Raw genomic sequence first — 21,221 nt, forward strand, 5'->3', positions numbered from 1 at the left:
CCCAAACTGGTCCCATAGACTGCCATTATAACTGGCCTACATGCATATCTTTGCTTAGCAGTGTCCTATTGGCTTGGGGGATGGCTCATCTGACTCAGACAACCAATCAGCATCTCAATATGATAATGAAGCTCACAAGCCACGCCCCCAAACTGGTCCCATAGACTTCCATTATAACTGGCCTACATGCATATCTTTGCTTAGCAGTGTCCTATTGGCTTGGGGGTTGGCTCATTTCACTTGGACAGCCAACCACATTCAAGTTCACTCTGTAACCTCGCCCATAGCAACAAAACAGAGTACCCTAGCAACCATTCATCAACAGCTATATCTCGGCATCAGAACATCGTAGAGACTTGGGGATTGGCTAGTTTGACTCATGCTAGCAAACGGAACTTCCTATATGCTACACATGCTAGCGCTGACTAGCTACAAGCTAATATTGACTAGCCAAGTACTGTAACTTGCTATAAATGCTTACTAAGTATAAATATTTCATCAGGCATGTATGTGAGGCTTGCCTAGTAACCACCCAGGGTACCCTAGCAACTGCCTAGCAACCACCAAAATTACCCTAGCAACCGCCTAGCAACCACCTAGCAACCGCCTAGTAACGCCTTAGTAAGGGCCTAGCGACCACTCAGGACACCCTAGCAACCGCCTAGCAACGCCTTAGCAACCACTCAGAATACCCTAGCAACCACCTAGAAGCACCTTAGCAACCACCTAGCAACCACTTAGGACACCTTAGCAACCACCTAGCAACGCCTTAGCAACCACTTAGAATACCCTAGCAACCACCTAGCAACACCTTAGCAACCACCTAGCAACCACTTAGGACACCTTAGCAACCGCCTAGCAACCACTCAGAACACCCTAGCAACCGCATAGCAACACCTTAGCAACCACCTAGCAACCACTCAGAACACCCTAGCAACCGCCTAGCAACCACTCAGAACACCCTAGCAACACCTTAGCAACCACCTAGCAACCACTCAGGACACCCTAGCAACCACCTAGCAACCACTTAGGACACCTTAGCAACAGCCTAGCAACACCTTAGCAACCACCTAGCAACCACTTAGGACACCTTAGCAACCGCCTAGCAACACCTTAGCAACCACCTAGCAACCACTCAGGACACCCTAGCAACCGCCTAGCAACGCCTTAGCAACCACTTAGAATACCCTAGCAACCACCTAGAAACACCTTAGCAACCACCTAGCAACCACTCAGGACACCCTAGCAACCACCTAGCAAAACCTTAGCAACCACCTAGCAACCACTCAGGGCACCTTAGCAACTGCCTAGCAATGCCTTAGCAACCAACTAGCAACCTCTCAGGACACACTAGCAACTGCCTAGCAACACCTTAGCAACCACCTAGCAACCACTCAGGACACCCTAGCAACCACCTAGCAACACCTTAGCAACCACCTAGCAACAACTCAGGACACCCTAGCAACCACCTAGCAACACCTTAGCAACCACTCAGGGCACCTTAGCAACCGCCTAGCAACGCCTTAGTAACCACCTAGCAACCACTCAGGACACCCTAGCAAGGAATTACCAACCACCTAGCAGAACACATTAGCAATGCCTAGCAACCACTAAAACACCCTAGCAACCACCTAGCAATGCAGTAAATCACTGATTTATGATTGTCTCTGACATTTATTCATTCTGCTCAGACTTGTTTTCAGGAAACACCAACTGTTACTCACACAAATACACACACACACACACACACACACACACACACACACACACAGGGCTGGAGTGGGACTCCTTTTTAGCTCTGGAGTTTCAAGCCTTAGAACGTCCCACATCAGTCGACGACTGACTATGTTAAAATAATGTTATTTCCAATATAGTTTCAAATGACACTAACACACTAACACGTTTTTCAAGGACACAGGTGCCTTAGAACTTCACATTTTTATATATAAATATGAGAATATTAATTCTTTATAGATATCCAGTCCTTTGTAATGGTTGTAATAAGTAACCCAAACAGTATTATATGTCTTTACACTACAAATTAAAAAAATTATCTCTCTGGTAAGGTTTGAACTCGGATCGCTGTCTTCGTAACCGAACATGCTAATCACTTGACCACGATCTCACTATTGAATCCAAGTGTTTGGGATAAAAAATAAGTATTGCACTGTTATCTGCTGCTATTGATGTCTACTTTTTTTTTACCCTACTCTTTCTCTCTTTTTAGATTTCTGATCAAGTTATGTCAGACTTATTAATGTAGTGAATCATCTGATTTTTATTAAGCAGGTGTAATAATCATTAATATTAATTAATATTCAGTAAGGTGCCGCTGTTTAAGGTGAAATGATAGTTACATCATCATTAACCTGCGGGCTGCAAAGCGCGCGCGCGCGCGCACACACACACACACACACACACACACACACACACACACACACACACACACACACACACACACACACACTCACAAACACAGAGAACAATTATTTGAATTTAGACATTTTTATTCACTGTAATACATAAAGATAGCTACATTCAAAATGGAAGATGGTAAACAATGTCTAATGTCAATGTAAACAATTACAATTAATTTACCTGTGTTTTATAAATAAATAAATATATATATATATATATATATATATATATATATATATATATATATATATTAATTAATATATATAATGCACACTTTTTTATTTAGGCACTAAAAAAGTCACACTTGAAAACGGGTGTGGTCCTCTCCATAAATGGAGAAAATCTTAATTCTGCAGGTTGATTGGCTGTGCCTTGCCTTCTATTGGCCAACGATGATGAGCCGTCTTTAGGTTCCAGAACTTTCTGTGGTGAGTAGGTTGTTTTAGAGTTTTGCTCTTATAATTGCTGTTTAACGTTAAATTAAAACATGTATATTAAAAAAATTGCTGTAGCTTGTAGTGGATGTAAAAATAGCCATTCATGTCCTTAATCCTAGCGGGATTTCAGGTCTGCATGATAATTCAGGCTGAAGCCGTTGTACTAACGGTTAGATCTTAACTTTATGCAGGCTGTATCACGTACAGTCACTTTATACTGTAATAAATTTTAAAATGAAGTCGCGATTACAAGAGGTACGATTCAAGTCGCAAAAGCTGCAATTATTTTGATAAATAACGTTACTGTGGCGAGGGCGGCCCATTAAAACATCCTACTAACTATCGTCAACGTACTTAAGTTAATCAGCAGCCGACCGTTACAGCAGAACCCACGAGCTTGTATTTCACTGATACTGAGATGAAATGAAAGCCGCGAGCTAGAGGTCTGCATTCCCGCGGCCCGCGGCTGTACTGAAGCTGAGAACCGGACGTTGTGTGTGTGTGTGTGTGTGTGTGTGTGTGTGTGTGTGTGTGTGTGTGTGTGTGTGTGTGTGTGTTAGACATTTGACCTGCTTCTTAAGGTAACGTGTCCTCTCGGCTATTACAGCGAGTCTTGTGGTTAGACACACATGAGCATGTTACCCTGCAGCTGGAGTTTTCTTTACCGCGTTTATCATGAATCAGCTGTGATATCCGCGCATGTAAGACTGTAACCGTGGCCGTTTGTCCGTTTCACCGTCACTCCGATGAATAACTCGAGCCGCGGTAACCGCAGTCGAGAATAATCCAGCCTTTTCTGTTGCGTGTGGGAACACAATGACCGATTATAGGTGTTTAAGAACTTGTTCGACAGCGCAAAAAAAGCAAGCGAGATTATATTTACATCACTTTATTTGTTGTAAATGCTCTTGTCCTGTGCATGTAGTTTAGCTTTGTTTGAAACATTCAAGAACAGTGTTTTCTTTCAGCAGGTAAAATAAACGAACAAATGATATGTAAATGTGTAAATTATACATTTTATTGCAAGATTTCTTGTGCTGTGAAGTAAAATCTAAAATTGGTTATGGAAAGCATTGTCAGTGCACTGTGAATGTCCTGAAATCAATATAAAAATGTAACACAATCTAAATGCAATGGTTTTATACAAGTTTACTTAATATTGCAGATAGAATTTATGTAATTGACATTTAAATACAATAGTCATTTCCCTAGTACAAATGTGCTTTTTATGCGACATGATTGTTTCTACTTTTATCTTTTAGAACTGTTTCACCAGCTATCCATCCTGTGTCAGGTAATGATTTAATATATTGACAGGGTAAAAATAAACATGCTTTACTTACAAAAATTCTGGATTTTTGCAGCAGTTAAACTCACTTTTTGGATTGTAATCAGTTTTTAAGATAACATTAATTGCATACATTTATCAGACCACTACTATAACATGACTAAGGGGGGAAATTAAGTGACCAAACATTCTGTTTCTCCAGATTTGTTAGTTATGGCCTTGATTTAAAGGGATGGTTCACTCAAAACTGAAAGTTCTGTCATTTACTCACCCTTTGTGTTTCTTCTGTTGAGCAAAAAATATGCTTTCAAGAAAGCTGGAAACCTGTAACCATTTACTTCCATAGTTTTTATTTTTCCTATGTACTATGGAAGTCTAGTGTTGCATCAATTTAGCTTTTTTTTCCTCCAAAATATCTTTAGTATTCAACAGAATTAAGTTAGTCATAAAGGTTTGTAACCACTTCAGTGTTAGTAAAATGCATAAAAGTAAGTCAGTTGTTTATTTTGGGGGGAATTGTCCCTTAAATTATTCTTTTATAACTTTGGTCCTATTCAACTTCATTCTATTACATTGTTTGGTTACTACTTTTCAAATAAATGTTTTTTTTTTCCAAGGAAAGTACAGTTGGTCTGAGTAACACCCAGGTTTTTTTGGGTGTGTCTGAAAAGTGTTATTCCATGGGATATTGATTTCTTAAACTAAAAAAAAAAAAAACATTTGTATTGTGTAAAATCTAATACAAACATGTCTTGAAATTAAAAAAAAAAAAAAAAAAAGAATTGATTTACTGAAATGCATAACTACAGGTCTAAATTGTAAACCCAGAGAAACAGTTAAGGGGTCTGTTTTTCCTCCTGGGAAATAATGGTCTGTTTTTCCCCTACATCACTTTTCCAAGCATCTTTTGCAAATTGCTCTGATAGTATGTTTGTCGCAAATTGACTCCTTTAAAAAATACATACATGCTTTTGATATATCCAATTTATTTTATTTACAGATTAACTATGTTATTGATAAGTGATGTTTAACATGGAGAGAAGGTAATGCATAGTTGACATTAATTTTCATTAAAGTTATTTTTTGTCCCTTTTTCAGAGAGACTCACCAGATATTCGAGATTCTTCACTGCACTTTGCATCTTGGTGAGTGTTGGATAACATTTTTATTTCAAAAATTGACAACAATAGTTGTTGCTTTGACCTAATTTGTTCTATTTTCTTTGTTTTTCAGGTTTCTTGTGAAAAATAAAACAACTACTTCTGTTGTTTTATTTTTCAGTGTTCTCCATTCTTACAGGGGATTACGTTTCTTTTGTTTTAATAAACTTAGCATTTTGTAATTTATTTATATATATTTATATATATATATATATATATATATATACATATATATATATTTTTTTTTTACGTTTTTATAAAGACTTCAGTTCTGTATTTTTTTTCATAATTGTTGTTTTTGTTGTTATAAAAAAAAAAAAAAAAAACTTTATAAATTACACACTGTACTGTCTTCTATAGTTGCTAACCTCTGTTTTCTTCCAGATACTACAAGTTTCATCTTCTCAGGTTCTGCCGTGCTTTGCGTCAGGGGAAGTTTTAAAGTATGTGCCAAAGAGAAAAATATTGGTTTGCTTTCTTTATGTCTCCTAATGTGGCAGAAGTCACCTCATATCCTAAAAAGTACTATGCATAACTATAGACCTAATTTTAATCCCAGAGAAACAGTTATGGGGTCTGTTTTTCCTTGTGCAAAATAATGCTCTGTTTTCTCCCTAATTAACTTTTCCGAGCATCTTTTGCAAATGACTTTGATACTATATTTGTCGCAAATTGCCCTCTTTAAAAAACAGATAAATGCTTTTAATAAATCCCTAACTATTTATTTTATATACAGATTAAGTATATTATTGACAAGCAATGTTTAACATGGAAAGATGGTACTGCATAGTTGACATTAATTTTCATTAATGTTGTTATTTTTGTCCCTTTTTCAGAGAGACTTATCAGATATTCCAGATTCTTCAGATACTACTGGTTTCATCTTCTCAGGATCTGCAGTGCTTACATCGGGGGGAAGTTTTAAAGTATGTGCCAAAGAAAAGAAAAAAAAGTAGTTGCTTTTTAAATGTCTCATATTATGCCAAAAGTCACCTCATATCCTAAAAAGTACTTTAATGTAACACCATTTCTGTACATTTAATTAAGTTTATTTTCAACACATGTAAAGAATTTCAGTTTGGTGTGTCTGAAAACTGTTATTCCACATAATATTGGTTTCTTAAATAAAAAAATAATAATTATTATCGTGTAAATATAAGTACTGACATGTCTGGAAATACAAAAAAAGTGTACAAGTACTTTACAGTGAAACAAGAATTTGTTTACTAAAATGCATAACTATAGGCCTAATTGTAATCCCAGAGAAAGACTTAAGGGGTCTGTTTTTCCTCCTGTGAAATAATGGTCTGTTTTCCCCCAACATCACTTTTCCGAGCACCTTTTGCAAATGACTCTGATAGTATATTTGTTGCAAATTGGCCTTTTAAAAAATACATAAATGCTTTTGATGTATCCCTAACTAATTATTGTATATACAGATTAAGTATGTTATTGATAAGTGATGTTTAACATGGAAAGAAGGTACTGCATAGTTGACATTAAATTTTCATTAATGTTATTTTTTGTCCCTTTTTCAGAGACACTCGTCAGATATTCCAGATTCTTCAGATACTACTGGTTTCATCTCAGGTTCTGCAGTGCTTACATCGGGGGAAGTTGTAAAGTATGTGCCAAAGAAAAAAAATGTAGTTTGCTTTCTAAATATCTCATATTATGGCAAAAGTCACCTCATATCATAAAAAAGTAGTTTGATGTAACACCATTTCTGTACATTTAAATACATTTATTTTCAACATGTGAAGAATTTTAGTTTGGTGTGTCTGAAAAGTGTTATTCCACGGAATGTTGATTCCTTAAGTTAAAAAAAAAATTAAAAATCTGTTATTGTGTAAAAATAAGTACTGACATGTCTGGAAATACAAAAAAAAATTGTAAAAGTACTTTAGAGTGAAACAAGAATTGGTTTACTGAAATGCAAAACTACAGGCCTAATTGTAAACTCAGATAAACAGTTAAGGGGTCTGTTTTTCCTCCTGCGAATTAATGGTCTATCTTAAATCACTTTTCCAAGCAAAAGCAAATTACATTTGCTTCCTCCCTTTTTTTTGCTGATCTGAAAAATGGTCCAATCCGTGACTGAAAAATTGAAGTGTGATCTGAATTGTGAGATTTGTGACCCATTGCACCACTAACGTTTATATGTGTATTTGTTTCTTTTAGACTTGTGTTTTATTTGTAACTTTTTTTGTTAAAGGATGCCACGAAAAGGGAAGAGATCTCAGGCTCAGAAATTGCGATGGAGAAAGGTAGACCTTCAAGATGTTGAGACCACCCTTTCCAGCCATAAAGAGGTACTACTAAAATTTGCCAGTATGTCTCTGTAATTTGTCGAGTTAAAGCAGTCACCTATAAATTTATTGATAAAAATAATAGTTTAAAAAATTTTTTTTTTTTATAAATGGGATCAGGAAAATTAAAAAACTGCAGTTATTACACGGTTAATTATTTTCTCATCATAATGCCTTAAAGGGATAGTTCACCCAAAAATTTAAATTCTGATATATACTCACCCTTGGCCTGTGCCAAAGCAGTTTGACATTTTGTTCTTTTAAACACAAAATAAGTCATTTTTAAGAGTGGAAATTACTTGGTTTTGTCTTCAGGGCCGGCCCATGGCATTGTCAGGATTGTTTTCCTTTAGGATTTTTTTCCAGCTGTGGTGGCAGGCCTTTTTTTACACCGATCTACTAACTACCTGTGGCGTTATTTCAATGAGAAATGTCTATTAGAAGTTGAGATCGCATTTATGTAATAGCCTATGAGCATGCAAATCTCTTTGCTTGTGGGCTGAATTCTTCTGCTCATGCACAAAACTTCTTACACACCCCCTCAAATATAAGCCGCTTCAAGAGTGCGCAGATCTTCTTGTGCAATGATTCGGGTGTGTGTTTAAACAGACAAATACACTTAAAAATGTGTTAACATGTCTGTCCTGCATTATGTATTTTAAACGCAACAAATTTTCTCTTAAATAAGCACGAACAATTACTAAAATAATCAAATATTTTCATTATAGATCTGTACATTCTTAAAGTTACACCTCTGTTATCAAAGAAAACGCAATGAGAGATTCCTCTGCTGCTCTTCACTAAATAACTATAGTAACTTTAAACAATATGCAAATACAATCAAAAGTGAAGTAGATTTTTTTAGCTTTATTTTATGTATAGGCCATTGATTTTAATAGGCTAAACTTTTTATTTTATTGTCAGTATTTTCTAATGTTTGCTATGTATTCTATCATTTGAAGCTATTTGGTGTCCTGTATTTTGCCTTGGGCGCCAAATTGGTTAGGGACAGGCCTGTTTGTTTTCCATGGTATTTGTTTTTACTAATGATGTCGGTGGTTACAAGGTTTTTCTTTTTTAAGAATAATGTATTTTGTGTGCTACTGAACAAAATGACTTCAAGAAGTCAAGGGGGAGAAAGTACTTGCAGAATTTACACATTTGGGCAAACTATTTCTTTAAATTTCTCTTAACAACAATAGTCAAGTGTTTGGTTTAGGTAAATTTAGTCAAGATCATTAACTTGAATAATGACTTATTTACAATGTCTGTCTGATTTTACACCAGTAAATGTCACAAGATAAACCTGCGGTCGAATGTTATTTGAGAAGTAATTATGCCTAAATGACAATAGACTACATATAAGATATAACAATATTATAACAAGGACAACATGTTTGTGCACTTTCTAAAGACATTAGTTCAGTTTTTGAATTAAGGGTAGGAAATGAATGCTTTACTCTTCGATTATTAAAATAATCATTAGTTGCAGCCGTAGTTATTATATTCATTTATGTTTCTGCCTTTGCCACCATCTGTAAACGTATTATGAAAAATATGTTGCTGAGGACAACTAAATACAAAAACACATTTTGTATTCTTGTTTTGTTAAAATTACTCCATATTGTGCTAAGGGTTCAACAATGTTCTAGCCACTTTAACATCAATTGTATAAAAGCCATTTTGAATAGCAATCTAATATAGTAAATTATTTTTACAGGTTGAACAGGCTAGTACCAGTGCTGCTGTTGCCCCACTTTCTGTAAGCCAGTATGCAGAAAGTGATGATAATGCACCCAAGTTTGTGTCAGTGCAGGCATCTCATTGCCAGGGTGATGTTCGGTATGATGAGTTCTCAAGAAATCACCAGTGTGCCTGTATATCACTGACATTTTTGGCCAGTCACAGTGCAGGGCTTCAGTTCAAGATGTCCGATCTTGATAGAGTTTTAGAAGAGGGGGATGCTTTGTATGTCAGCGTTAAAATGCAGCTTATCAGTGAAAGAAGATTCCTTAATGACCATCTGTCCATGGAGGAAATACCTTCTGAACTTACAACATTTAACCGAACATACAATGTTCACAAGTCTGAAGTCAAACTTGGATTACTCAAAGCCAAAGGTGCCCCTGATATGGAAGATTGGTTTTTGCCTCTTGCTGAAAGATTGCAGTGTCTCGCAGCAGATGTCACATTTGCACTTTTAATCGTTTCTCCAGAATGCATTGCATTGTTTAGAGATGGATCAGGCAGATATGGATTCTTTGATCCACATTCAAGGACTGCAGAAGGCTTGCCTGATAAGACCGGATGTGGAACTGCTGTCATGTTAACTTTTACTCATCTAAGTGACATGACCGATAAACTTCTTGAGCTCTTTCAGGATCGCCGTGATGGAGCAAGCTATGAATTCATGCCTGTTTCTTTTGAAACTGAGCAGTGGGCTGGCCAGCAGCCATTACTCTCAGCTTGTGCTCAGTTTTCACAAGTAATCTCAGTTCTACCAGAACCAGAAGAAAATGTTGCTGTACAAAATAGCGGTGCCCGAGAAAACCAAGCCCTGATAGCAAAAAAAAACAAGTCCAGGAGAAGAAGAGAAATGCGAAAGACAATTGCCAATTTAAATTGCAGAGAATCCAAGGACACAACTGCATCTTACATGATGAGAAAACACAAACAAAGAGATGATGAGAGGTACCGGTATGCTGCCTGTTTGCAGTATCGGGCAGCTAAGAAAGAGGCTGTTTGGGTGAAGTACCAAAATGCTCACTTTAGAAACAAAAAGAAAGACTACAGTAATATGCGATACAAAGATGATATTGTTCAGTCAAAGAAGAAAGAATTTATGGCTAGGAGGTACACCACAGATCCAGTTGTACAGTCAAAGAAGAAAGAATACATGGCTAGGAGGTACACCAAAGATCCAGTTGTACAGTCAAAGAAGAAAGAATACATGGCTAGGAGGTACACCAAAGATCTAGTTGTACAGTCAAAGAAGAAAGAATACATGGCTAGGAGGTACACCACAAATCCAGTTGTACAGTCAAAGAAGAAAGAATACATGGCTAGGAGGTACACCACAGATCCAATTGTACAGTCAAAGAAGAAAGAATACATGGCTAGGAGGTACACCACAGATCCAATTGTACAGTCAAAGAAGAAGCAATACATGGCTAGGAGGTACACAATAGATCCAGTTGCACCGTTAAAGAGGAAAGAATACATGGCTAGGAGGTACAGATCCGATACCATCTTCCAGGCAAAAAAAAAAGCACACATGGTCAGGAGGTACTGTACCGATACTGCTTTCCAGAAAAAAATGAAGGAATACATGGTGAGGAGATATGCGGATAATTCTGAGTTTAGAGAACATCACATTCTTCAATGTACCCTCCGTAAGAAACAAAAGTTTGATACTACATCACGTATTCTTCATCAGATGCAATGTGCACTGACGATTAAAAGGAAATACAAGATGTGCATCCGCCCCAGCCTGGAAACAGTCCAGCCATTGGTCAGCAAACTGATGGAAAGTGCAATTCATGCATTCCGGTGTAAGATTCAGCAAGGCCCTACATACGTCTGCACCGTTTGTCACAGAGTCCTCTTTCTGGACCAGGTCAAGGCTTGTGATCGATCAAATTATGAAAAAGATGTTCAACTTTCCTCATTCTGCCTGACCAGAAAGTATGTGCATACTTGTGACAGTGCCTGCTCAGATGATTGCACCGTTCCAGAAGAGAGAAGACGGGAATGGATCTGCCACACTTGTGACAGCCATCTGAAACGAGGGAGCATGCCTTCAATTGCAGCAGTAAATAAGCTTGAACTGCCACCTATCCCTGCAGAATTGGCTGAGTTAAATGTGCTGGAACGTCAGCTTATCGCAAAAATTTTACCTTTTGCAAAAATAGTTGCACTGCCCAAAGGACAACAGAGAGCAGTTCACGGTGCTGTTGTGTGTGTGCCTTCAGAGGTGGAGAACACTGTCAACTCTCTGCCAAGACCAAGAAGTGAGTCCCAGCTCCTACAGGTCAAATTGAAGAGACATGTCAGTTTTAAGGGATACCAGCATTTCCATACTGTAAATATGCACAGTGTGATTGCAGCTTTATCCAAGCTGAAGGAAGTGCATTCTGAGTACAAGGATATCTCCATACAAGAGCCTGAGGTATCTGAAGATCAGTTTGACGAAGACATTGATGCAGCAGAGGATAACCAAGAAGTTGGCACTGCTGAGCACGAGGAGCAACATGTCAGTGTGGAGGAAAAGGATGAACTTCGCCCCGGTCTTACATTGGACACGTGCATGCAGCCACCAGACATTGCACATGACATCTTGTCGTACGGTGAAGGGATCTTTAGTATCGCACCTGCACAAGGAAAGAAGCCTGTTGGATTTTTTAAAATCCCAAAACTGGAAGCCATGGCATTCCCTGTCCAGTTCCCCACTGGAGAGAACACAATCGACGAGGCAAGGCAGACATCGGTTTCTCCTAGCATGTACTTCAACGTCAGATTGTTTTGTGTTGATGCCCGATTTGCAAGGGATCAAACCTACCTTTTCTTTGCACAATTTGTGACAGAAACGCAACTGGCAAGAAACAGCATGTCCATTCAACTTCGAAAAGGTAAACCCATTACCAAAGATGGCAGAAGAATCTCCAATAGGATGCTTCAGGATTCAGATGAGGTTGAGAGACTTGTTCACAACAGGGATGCCACACGATTCATGCAGCCCCTGAGAGGCTCTCCAGCCTATTGGGAGAAGACGTTGCGAGATCTCCAGGCCATGATTCGACAGCTGGGGACACCTACTTTCTTTTGTACATTCAGTGCAGCAGAAATGCGATGGCCTGAGATTGTGACTGTAATCAAAGCTCAACAAGGCGAAGAAATTGACTTTTCACAGCTTGACTGGGCGACGAAATGTGAAATCCTTAGGAGTAATCCTGTCACTGTCATGCGCATGTTTGAGAAGCGTGTTGATGCATTAATGGCTCACCTGCTTTTGTCACCTGCACAACCCATTGGTGAAGTGGAGGATTTCTTCTATAGAGTGGAGTTTCAGGCGAGAGGAAGCCCACATATTCATCTGCTTGCTTGGGTAAAGGATGCCCCAGATCCAGAGGAAGATAATGATGAGACAATTTGTGACTTCATCGACCGTTACGTATCGTGCAAGCTTCCAGATCCCAATGTTGATCCTGAGCTTCATAAGATTGTGACAGAGGTTCAGCTTCATAGCAAAAACCACTCAAAGTCATGCAAGAAAGGCAAGGTGGTGTGTAGATTTGGATTTCCAAAACTACCAATGCCTAAGACCATGATCACTCATCCAATGCCAGAGCGTCCTGATGAGGGGGATGATGAACCTACTGACTCGGCAGCCAAGAAGAAAGCAAGGCGAGATGCGGCTAAAAAAGCAATGAATGAAGCCAAATCAAAACTCAAGCCTTTGTGGGATTTGCTGAATGATCCCAAATCTTCCCTCGACAATTTGTCAGACCTTTTAACCAAGTGCAATTTGTCCATGGACGATTACCTGAACTACGCTGAAGGACTCACCACTGGCAGTGCAGTTCTTTTGAAGCGTGATCCAAAGGAGACTTGGGTGAATGGCTACAATCCTGATTTGCTCAGGGCGTGGAATGCGAACATGGATATTCAGTACATCCTAGACGCTTACAGCTGCATCATGTATATGCTGTCCTACGTTTCAAAGCCAGAGCATGAAATGAGTGGCTTTCTTAAGAACGTGATCCAGAGTGTTCGTGAAGCCAACGTTAATGAAGAGGACGAAATGAAGCACATAATGCAAGCCTATGCCAAGCACCGGCAAGTAAGCGCTCAGGAGTCCGTTGCGCGAACATGCAGCTTGCCATTGAAGAAGTGTTCACGAAGTGTTGTGTTTGTTCCGACGGATGACGATGCCCTCAAGATGAGTCTGCCCATAAGTGTGTTGCTGAACAAAAATCCTGAATCGGAGGACGTCTGGATGTCAGGTTTAATAGAAAAATACAGAGCAAGACCTCTAACGTTGGAGTTTGAAAAAATGTGTCTTGCGGACTTTGCATCCAATTACCGTGTTGTGTACGGTCAGCAAATTAAAGGAAAAAATGTCCTCCGACTGCTTCATGATATGGGATTTATTCAAAAGAGGACTGTTGGCAAGCCTGCAGTTATCCGATATGCTCGCTTTTCAGAGGAGAAGCAACCGGAAAAATTTTATGGAAGAATGGTGAAACTTTACGTTCCCCATCGCCACAATGAAGAGCTGAAACCTGAGGATTTTCCCACATATCAGCTATTTTATAAAAGCGGATTTGTGGAACTTCCTGGACATCCTGGTCTCCGGTTCCCTGTCTGCGGCATAGTAAAGGCATACCAGCAGAGATATGAAAAGCACGGCAAAGTTGTAGATAAAGCATTTGAACAACTTCAGCAGGAAGGACCATCTGAGAGTGCTTGGACAGCTTTTGCACCAGAAGTTGAAGTGGATCGCCTGGAATGCATAGCTGAACAAGAAGACGTCGGTCCAGAGGAAGACGACGAACAGGATGAGGTCCCTGAATTCCAGCCTCGTAATGAAGATGGCGATGGAGTTGCACCGCGCATAGAGGCGCCACAGATGAGTGTCGAGTTTGTCAGGAAGCTCTTTCGGAGTTTAAACAAGACACAGGCAGCCATATTTTACACCATTCGGCAGTGGTGTCAAAATCGTGTGTGGGGACTGAATCCAGAACAGTTTTTTTACTTCGTGTCAGGTGGTGCTGGATGTGGAAAGTCGCACGTAATCAAGTGCGTATACACTGAAGCAACGAAGATTCTACGACAACTTCCTCAGCTCCGGGAGGATGGGGATCTCTCCATTCCTACAGTGATTTTAAGTGCATTCACTGGAACAGCAGCGTTCAACATTTCTGGAAAAACTCTGCATTCCATTCTAAAGCTGCCAAGGAACTTGAAGCCACCCTATCAAGGACTTGGGAACTCTCTTGATGATGTACGAGCAGGATTACGTCACGTGGAAATCTTGATTATTGACGAAATCTCTATGATTTCAAAAGACTTTTTTGCATACATCAACTGGAGGTTTCAACAGATCAGAGGCAGCAAGAAACCCTTTGGGGGCATTTCTGTCATTGTGGTGGGAGACTTTTATCAATTACCGCCCCCGGGAAAAGCCAAGCCACTCTGCGTTTACGAAGAGGATGTGCTGGACTTTTGGAAGGACCACTTCCAAATCATAACCCTCACGGAGATCATGCGGCAGAAAGAGGACCTTGCATTTGCCCAGCTTTTAAACCGATTGAGAGTGAAACGGAAATCTGATCCTCTTAAAGAAGAAGATAGATCTTTGTTATTGCAGGCTGTGAGGAATCCCCAAGACTGCCCACGTGATGCATTGCACATATTTGCAACCAACAAGGAAGTCCACAGTCACAATAGTGAGACGGTAAACGCTCTTCATGCTGACATCATAACCATTCATGCTGAAGATTACCGGAAAGACCCAAGAACAGGTGGGATGAAAAGACAGACTAAACCTGTCATGGGTAATAAAGACGACCTGCTTGACACCATACAAGTTGCAGTGGGAGTCCGCATAATGATGATAAGAAATCTGGATGTCGAAGATGGACTCGTCAATGGATGCTTTGGAAACATTAGAAACATTGTGACTAAAACAAGAGATGGAATTGCATTTGTGCACATGCTTGGCATTCAGCCCGACAATCCAAATGCTGGCCAGAAATACAGACGACGACTGCAAGGTGAACAGGACACTTTAGTCTACATCGAAAGATCAGAGGAACCTGTAAAGAAAAGAGCAGTCCGTCGACAATTTCCAATCAAGTTGGCCTACGCATGCACCGCTCATAAAGTTCAAGGCATGACCATGCAATCGGCTGTAGTGTCACTAAAGAGGATTTTTGAGCCAGGAATGGCCTATGTTGCCCTTAGCCGAACAACCTCACTTGGTGGGTTGTACATCAGAGACTTTGATGAAAAAAAGATCTATGCTGATCCGGAAATCACAACCTCGTTGGAGAGGATGAAAATGGCAACGCTGGAAGGCATCATGCCACTTTTTGACTGGAAGAAAAGCAACACCAGTCTGGTAGAAAAACTTATTGTTGTGCATCATAACACAGAGGGACTCCAATCACATGTAGAAGACATCAAACACCATCATGAGCTGCTTCTATGTGATATCTTTTGTGTTACGGAAACGCACCTCTCCGGATCATGCATCTCATCACATGTCCAGTTGGAAGGCTTTAAGATGTTTGCAAGAAATAGACATGCGTCTTACTCAACCCTTCCAGAAATGGCAAAGAAGGACTGTGGTGGAGTTGCAATTTATTGCAAAGAGGACATTCAGGCGGAACCTCGACACTTTATACACCACGTCACCGACCTGGAGTTTGTCGTCATCAAAGTTGATGCACCAGTGACTGCAACAATTGCTGCGGTGTACAGGCCACCAGACTATAGTCTGGAAAAATTTTTGCCAAACATCAGGGGCCTTCTTGATTATTTGGAAATGATGAAGGAGAATCCCATAATTGTCTGTGGAGACTTCAACGAAGACCACCTCTCGTCTGGAAGAAAGCCCATTCTGGAGTTGTTCCAATCCCAACAATACCAACAGCTCATCACCATGGCAACCACAGAGAAACAAACACTGTTGGATCATATTTATGTTTCTCATCCAGACTTGTGCATGCAGTCAGGTGTTTTACACACCTACTATAGCTATCACAATCCAGTGTATTGTGTTTTGCCTAAATAATTCAGCCAACAATCCAAATGCTGGCCAGAAATACATGCGCAACTGCAAGGTGAAGAGGACACTTAACTCTACATCGAAAGAGCAGAGGAAACTCTAAAGAAAGGAGCAGTTCGTCATCAATTTCAAATCAAGATGGCTAACACATGCACAAAGTTCAATGCATGGCCATGCAATCGGCTGTATTATCACTCAAGAAGATTATTGCCGTATTTGCAACCAACAAGGAAGTCCAGAGTCACAATGCTGAGATGGTAAACGCTCTTCATGCTGACATCATAACCAATAATGCTGAAGATTACCGAAAAAACCCAAGAACAGGAGGGATGAAAAAGCAAACTAACCCTGTCATGGGTAATAAAGACAACCTGCTTGGCACCATACAAGTTGCATTGATTGGGAGTCTGCATAATGCTGAACAAAAATGTGGATGTCAAAGATGGACTTGTCAATGGATGCTTTGGAAACATTGTGACTAAAACAAGAGACTGAATTGCATCTGTGCACATGCTTGGAAATCAGCCGACAATCCAAATGCTGGCCAGAAAAACATACGACAACGACTGCAAGGTGAAGAGGACACTTTACATCGAAAGATCAGAGGAAACTCTAAAGAAAAGAGCAGTCCGTCGACAATTTCCAATAAAGATGGCTTGCGCATGCACAAAGTTCAAAGCATAATAATGCAATCGACTGAATTAATTGGAAATGATGGAGAATCCCATAATTGTCTGTGGAGACTTCAACAAAGACCACCTCTCGTCTGGAAGAAAGCCCATTCTGGAGTTGTTCCAATCCCTACTATACCTACTGCTCATCACTATGGCAACCACAGAGAAATGAACACTGGCCTACGTTGTTGACTTAAACTGAACTGGGACACGGAAGACATGTAGATGCGTCATAAACAGCATCCTGTATTCTACCTGGTGATCTGGATTTATGGTCGCATGAAGGCGGTGTGTCGTACCTGAGGTGGTTGCTGTGTGAAGAGAGTAATGTCAGCAGCAGTAAGGGACATCAGGAGGACATTGTGGCATCTTCAAAGTGTACACGGCAGTGACAGCAGCAACAGTTGGTGAGTACTACTGTGGCTTTTTAAATGTTCCATTATTTTATGTTTTTCCTTTGTATTTGACATTTTGTACTGAATGTATGACTTGCAGTGGCGATGCTGGTTCAAGCCTCAACTCAGTCAGTTGGTGTTTTTGTGTGGAGTTTGCATGTTCTCCCTGCGTTCGTGTGGGTTTCCTCCGGTTGCTTCAACTTCCCCCACAGTCCAAAGACACGCGGAACAGGTGAATTGGTATCGGTTAAATTGGCCTGTGTGTGTGTGTGTGTGTGTGAGAATAAGTATGTCCAGATGTTTCCCAGAGATGGGTTGCGGCTGGAAGGTCGTCCGCTGTATAAAAATGGGCTGGATAAGTTGGTGGTTTATTCTTCTGTGGCGACCCCGGATTAATAAAGAGACTAAGCCGACAATAAAATGCATGAATGAATAATTTTATGTTTTTCCTTTTGTATTTGTGTTTGACATTTTGTACTGAATGTATGACTTGCAGTGGCAACGCTGGTTCGAGCCTCGGCTGGGTCAGTTGGTGTTTCTATGTGGAGTTTGCATGTTCTCCCTGCGTTCGAGTGGGTTTCCTCCGGTTGCTTCGACGTCCCCCACAGTCTGAAGACACGAGAACAGGTGAATTGGTATAGGTTAAATTGGCCTTTGTGTGTGTGTGTGTGTGTGTGTGTGTGTGTGAGTAAATATGTATGTCCAGATATTTCCCAGAGATGGGTTGCAGCTGGAAGGGCATCCGCTGCATAAAAACGTGCTGGATAAGTTGGCGGTTCATTCCGTAGTCGTAGCTCCAGATTAATAAAGCCGAAAAGAAAATGAATGAATGTATGACTTTTTCTGTTATATTATTAATTTGTTACAGGCACAGCTTTAACACAACAGCAGCCTTTTCAAAGTGGACAGAATTCTTTGAGATTCAATCTAAAGCTAAGTATTTTGTTTCAGTTGTTTGTAGTGCCTTATAATATAGTCACATTTTCAGCATAATGTTAAATCTTAGTCTCATTCAAGTGTTTTTTTTTTTTTATGTTTTTACTACCAGAAGACCCAAGAAGATGTTGACTGAGAAAACAAATGTCCTGCAGTATTGTTGAGGAAGACATCTACCTAACTATATATTGGTGAGCATGCTGTTAGGATCCCGTCATTTAATTGTAGTGTGTGTGTGTGTGTGTGTGTGTGTGTGTGTGTGTGTGTGTGTGCGTGTACTAATATGCATTTAAATTCTAAAACAAATGAGTTGTCATGTTACAAAAGATTCTATTTTAAATATTCTTTAAGCTTTCTCCAAAAAGAAATGTAAAAAATATATATTTCCACAAATTAAGCTGCATAAACTAAGGCATTATTAACAAGGTTATACACTAACCATTTAAATTAGAATTTACTGGAGTTGCTTGCTTCTTGAACTTAAAATACTTGAAAAATAAAATAAATAAAAAGCTTTTAAAATCTTAAAAGTTATGGAAAAAAGCTTTCTTTGTAGTTTTTTGCATCCCTATTATTGTTAATGGCTGTTCTAACTAGTGCTTGTGTATATAGTGTTCTTATTATTGATTCATCAATCTCATGGTTGTAGGAGAAGACCAGGTGTATGCGCACTACGGCATTGCAGAATGATGGACCAGAGGAAGAACATCTCTACTACGGAGGTATTCTGAAACAAGTGAGTTGTGCCGTTACAAAAGCTTCTATTTTAAATAGTGTTTAAGCTTTCTCTAAAAGGAAACTTTTACAAAATATTTCCAAAAATTAAGCTGCATAAACTAAGAGGCATTATTAAGGTGTTTATTCACCTAAAAATTTAAATTACTGATATTCTACTCGTTTCAAATATGTCTGAGTTGCTTGCTTCTTGAACTCAAAATGCTTGAGAATGCAAAAAAAATCTTTAATGTTGTGGAAAAACAGCATTGACTTTGTGTAATTTTTGCATCTACTATGAATGTTAATGGCTGTTTTTTAATGGTGCTTGTGTATATAGTGTTCCTAGTATTGATTTATTAATCTTATGGTTACAGGAGAAGACCAGGGCGTTTGGCATTGCACACCACGGCATTGCAGGATGACGGACCAGAGGTATACTTTATTAGTACTTCTAGGAGAGTCTTGTGGTTCAGTGCATCTTGTCATAACTTGTGCTTTGTCTTTAAGAAGTCTTTAAGAAGTATGGACTTTGTAAAACCTTAGATTTTAAAGTAAACCATGATTCTCATTTTCTCTTTGTTCCTGAAGTATCCAAACAATCAAAATATATATATTTTTTTACTAATAATTTTGTCACATCTGTTTTGCCTCCTCTTCCTCAGGATATACAGTCTGTGCATGCCAGATCCAGAGGCCAGATGGTGGAAGGCGGTTTCCTGCAACATTTAGATAATTTACATAGTTTAAAAATGTTATTAGCTTATACATTTAAAAAATGTTGTTATGTTACGTGCCACGCCCAAGGAAGATGGGTACTCCCTTGCTGAGTCTGGTCTTTCCAAGGTTTCTCTCCAAACTTTTTGGAGTTTTTTTCCTTGCCACAGTCGCCAATGGCTTGCTCACAGGGGGTGTTGTGCCAAGTCCTGTCTTCCCCTCGGGTCCTTTATCTTCAAACTTAGATTCCATTTAATAAGATATATAGTAATTTAACCATAAAAATGTTAATAAAAAGGAGCTTAAAAGTAATTTAAAACAAGTAAAAATAGGCTTAAGAGTACAAATAAAGCTTAGTCAATCATATCATCACAATTTAGGATATTTGTATGCAGTTTAGGTTTGAATATGTTTGCTTGTAATAAATACTAATGAGTAAAATATTTGCACCATAAACTATTAAGTGTTATAAATCAATAGTTTAACTTTTTTTTTTCTCAGATTAGAGCTGCAAATTATTTGCAGAAAGGGACAGTAGGTCAGGTAAAAATTGATTATCACATATGGCCAAAGTACATTTTTACTTTTAACAACGTAAAAAAAAGAATAAAACCCATTAGCATTTAGATGTTTCTTAGGGCACATTAATATATTAATTAATTAATAATAACAATAATAAAACAATTTTATGTTTATAGCTGGCATGGTCTTTATTAAATAAACATTCCCAGCACCAATTTATAGCAAATAATCATGTCATTTTATTATTATTAATTAAACCATGTTTAGCAGGGTGATTGAACTGCAGAATTATTTATAAATTTAACTCTGCCACTGTACACAGTTTGTGATAGTGCACTGAATGAGGTTTTAAATTAAAATTAACCATTTCAAATGCACATATTTATAATATTATATAATTTATTATAATATATAATTAATATAAAATATTATAATATAACAATTATAATAATTTACAATGAAAAACAGTCATAAGATAAACTTTATTATTGCTCAATTGCTTAAATCATTATTCTAACATTTTAGTAGGTGTGACTGGGATCAAACTGGTGGGCAGGATTTAGCACAACAGGCTTTTTTAAAAATTGATTTAATAAACAATTTGGTTTAATTGGCACAGTCAGCTTGTTTTGTCTTTATTGAATGTCTGTCAATGCTACATCACTATTGACTTTAAGAAGCAAGTATTCAGTACTACAAATGCTAATTGCATATGTTAGATTAATCACAGTCTACCTAAATGTGCTTTAAGGTTTTAGGTGATGTTATGATTTCTTTTTTAAACATAATAACAGTTTTGCAACTGCATCTGATACCCAGATGATTGTAAGATGCAAGTGGTTAAACAAATTTGGACCCAT

At 38.7% G+C, this 21,221-nt stretch overlaps 1 long non-coding RNA gene across 1 annotated transcript; it reads left to right on the forward strand.

The window, feature by feature from the left end:
* Positions 1 to 2,771: 2,771 nt before the first annotated feature.
* si:ch211-160d14.9 lies at positions 2,772 to 20,977 on the forward strand. The gene is made up of 14 exons (XR_015476196.1): positions 2,772 to 2,846; positions 4,118 to 4,149; positions 5,242 to 5,288; positions 5,688 to 5,746; positions 6,140 to 6,229; positions 6,842 to 6,927; positions 7,519 to 7,615; positions 9,333 to 17,484; positions 17,573 to 17,704; positions 17,969 to 18,099; positions 18,341 to 18,599; positions 19,058 to 19,144; positions 19,500 to 19,557; positions 19,788 to 20,977. It is a non-coding gene; the product is annotated as a si:ch211-160d14.9 (long non-coding RNA).
* Positions 20,978 to 21,221: the final 244 nt, after the last annotated feature.

This window comes from Danio rerio, chromosome 1 (genome assembly GCF_052040795.2).
Source record: "Danio rerio strain M-AB ecotype USA chromosome 1, GRCz13ab, whole genome shotgun sequence".
Taxonomy (NCBI): Eukaryota; Metazoa; Chordata; class Actinopteri; order Cypriniformes; family Danionidae; genus Danio; species Danio rerio.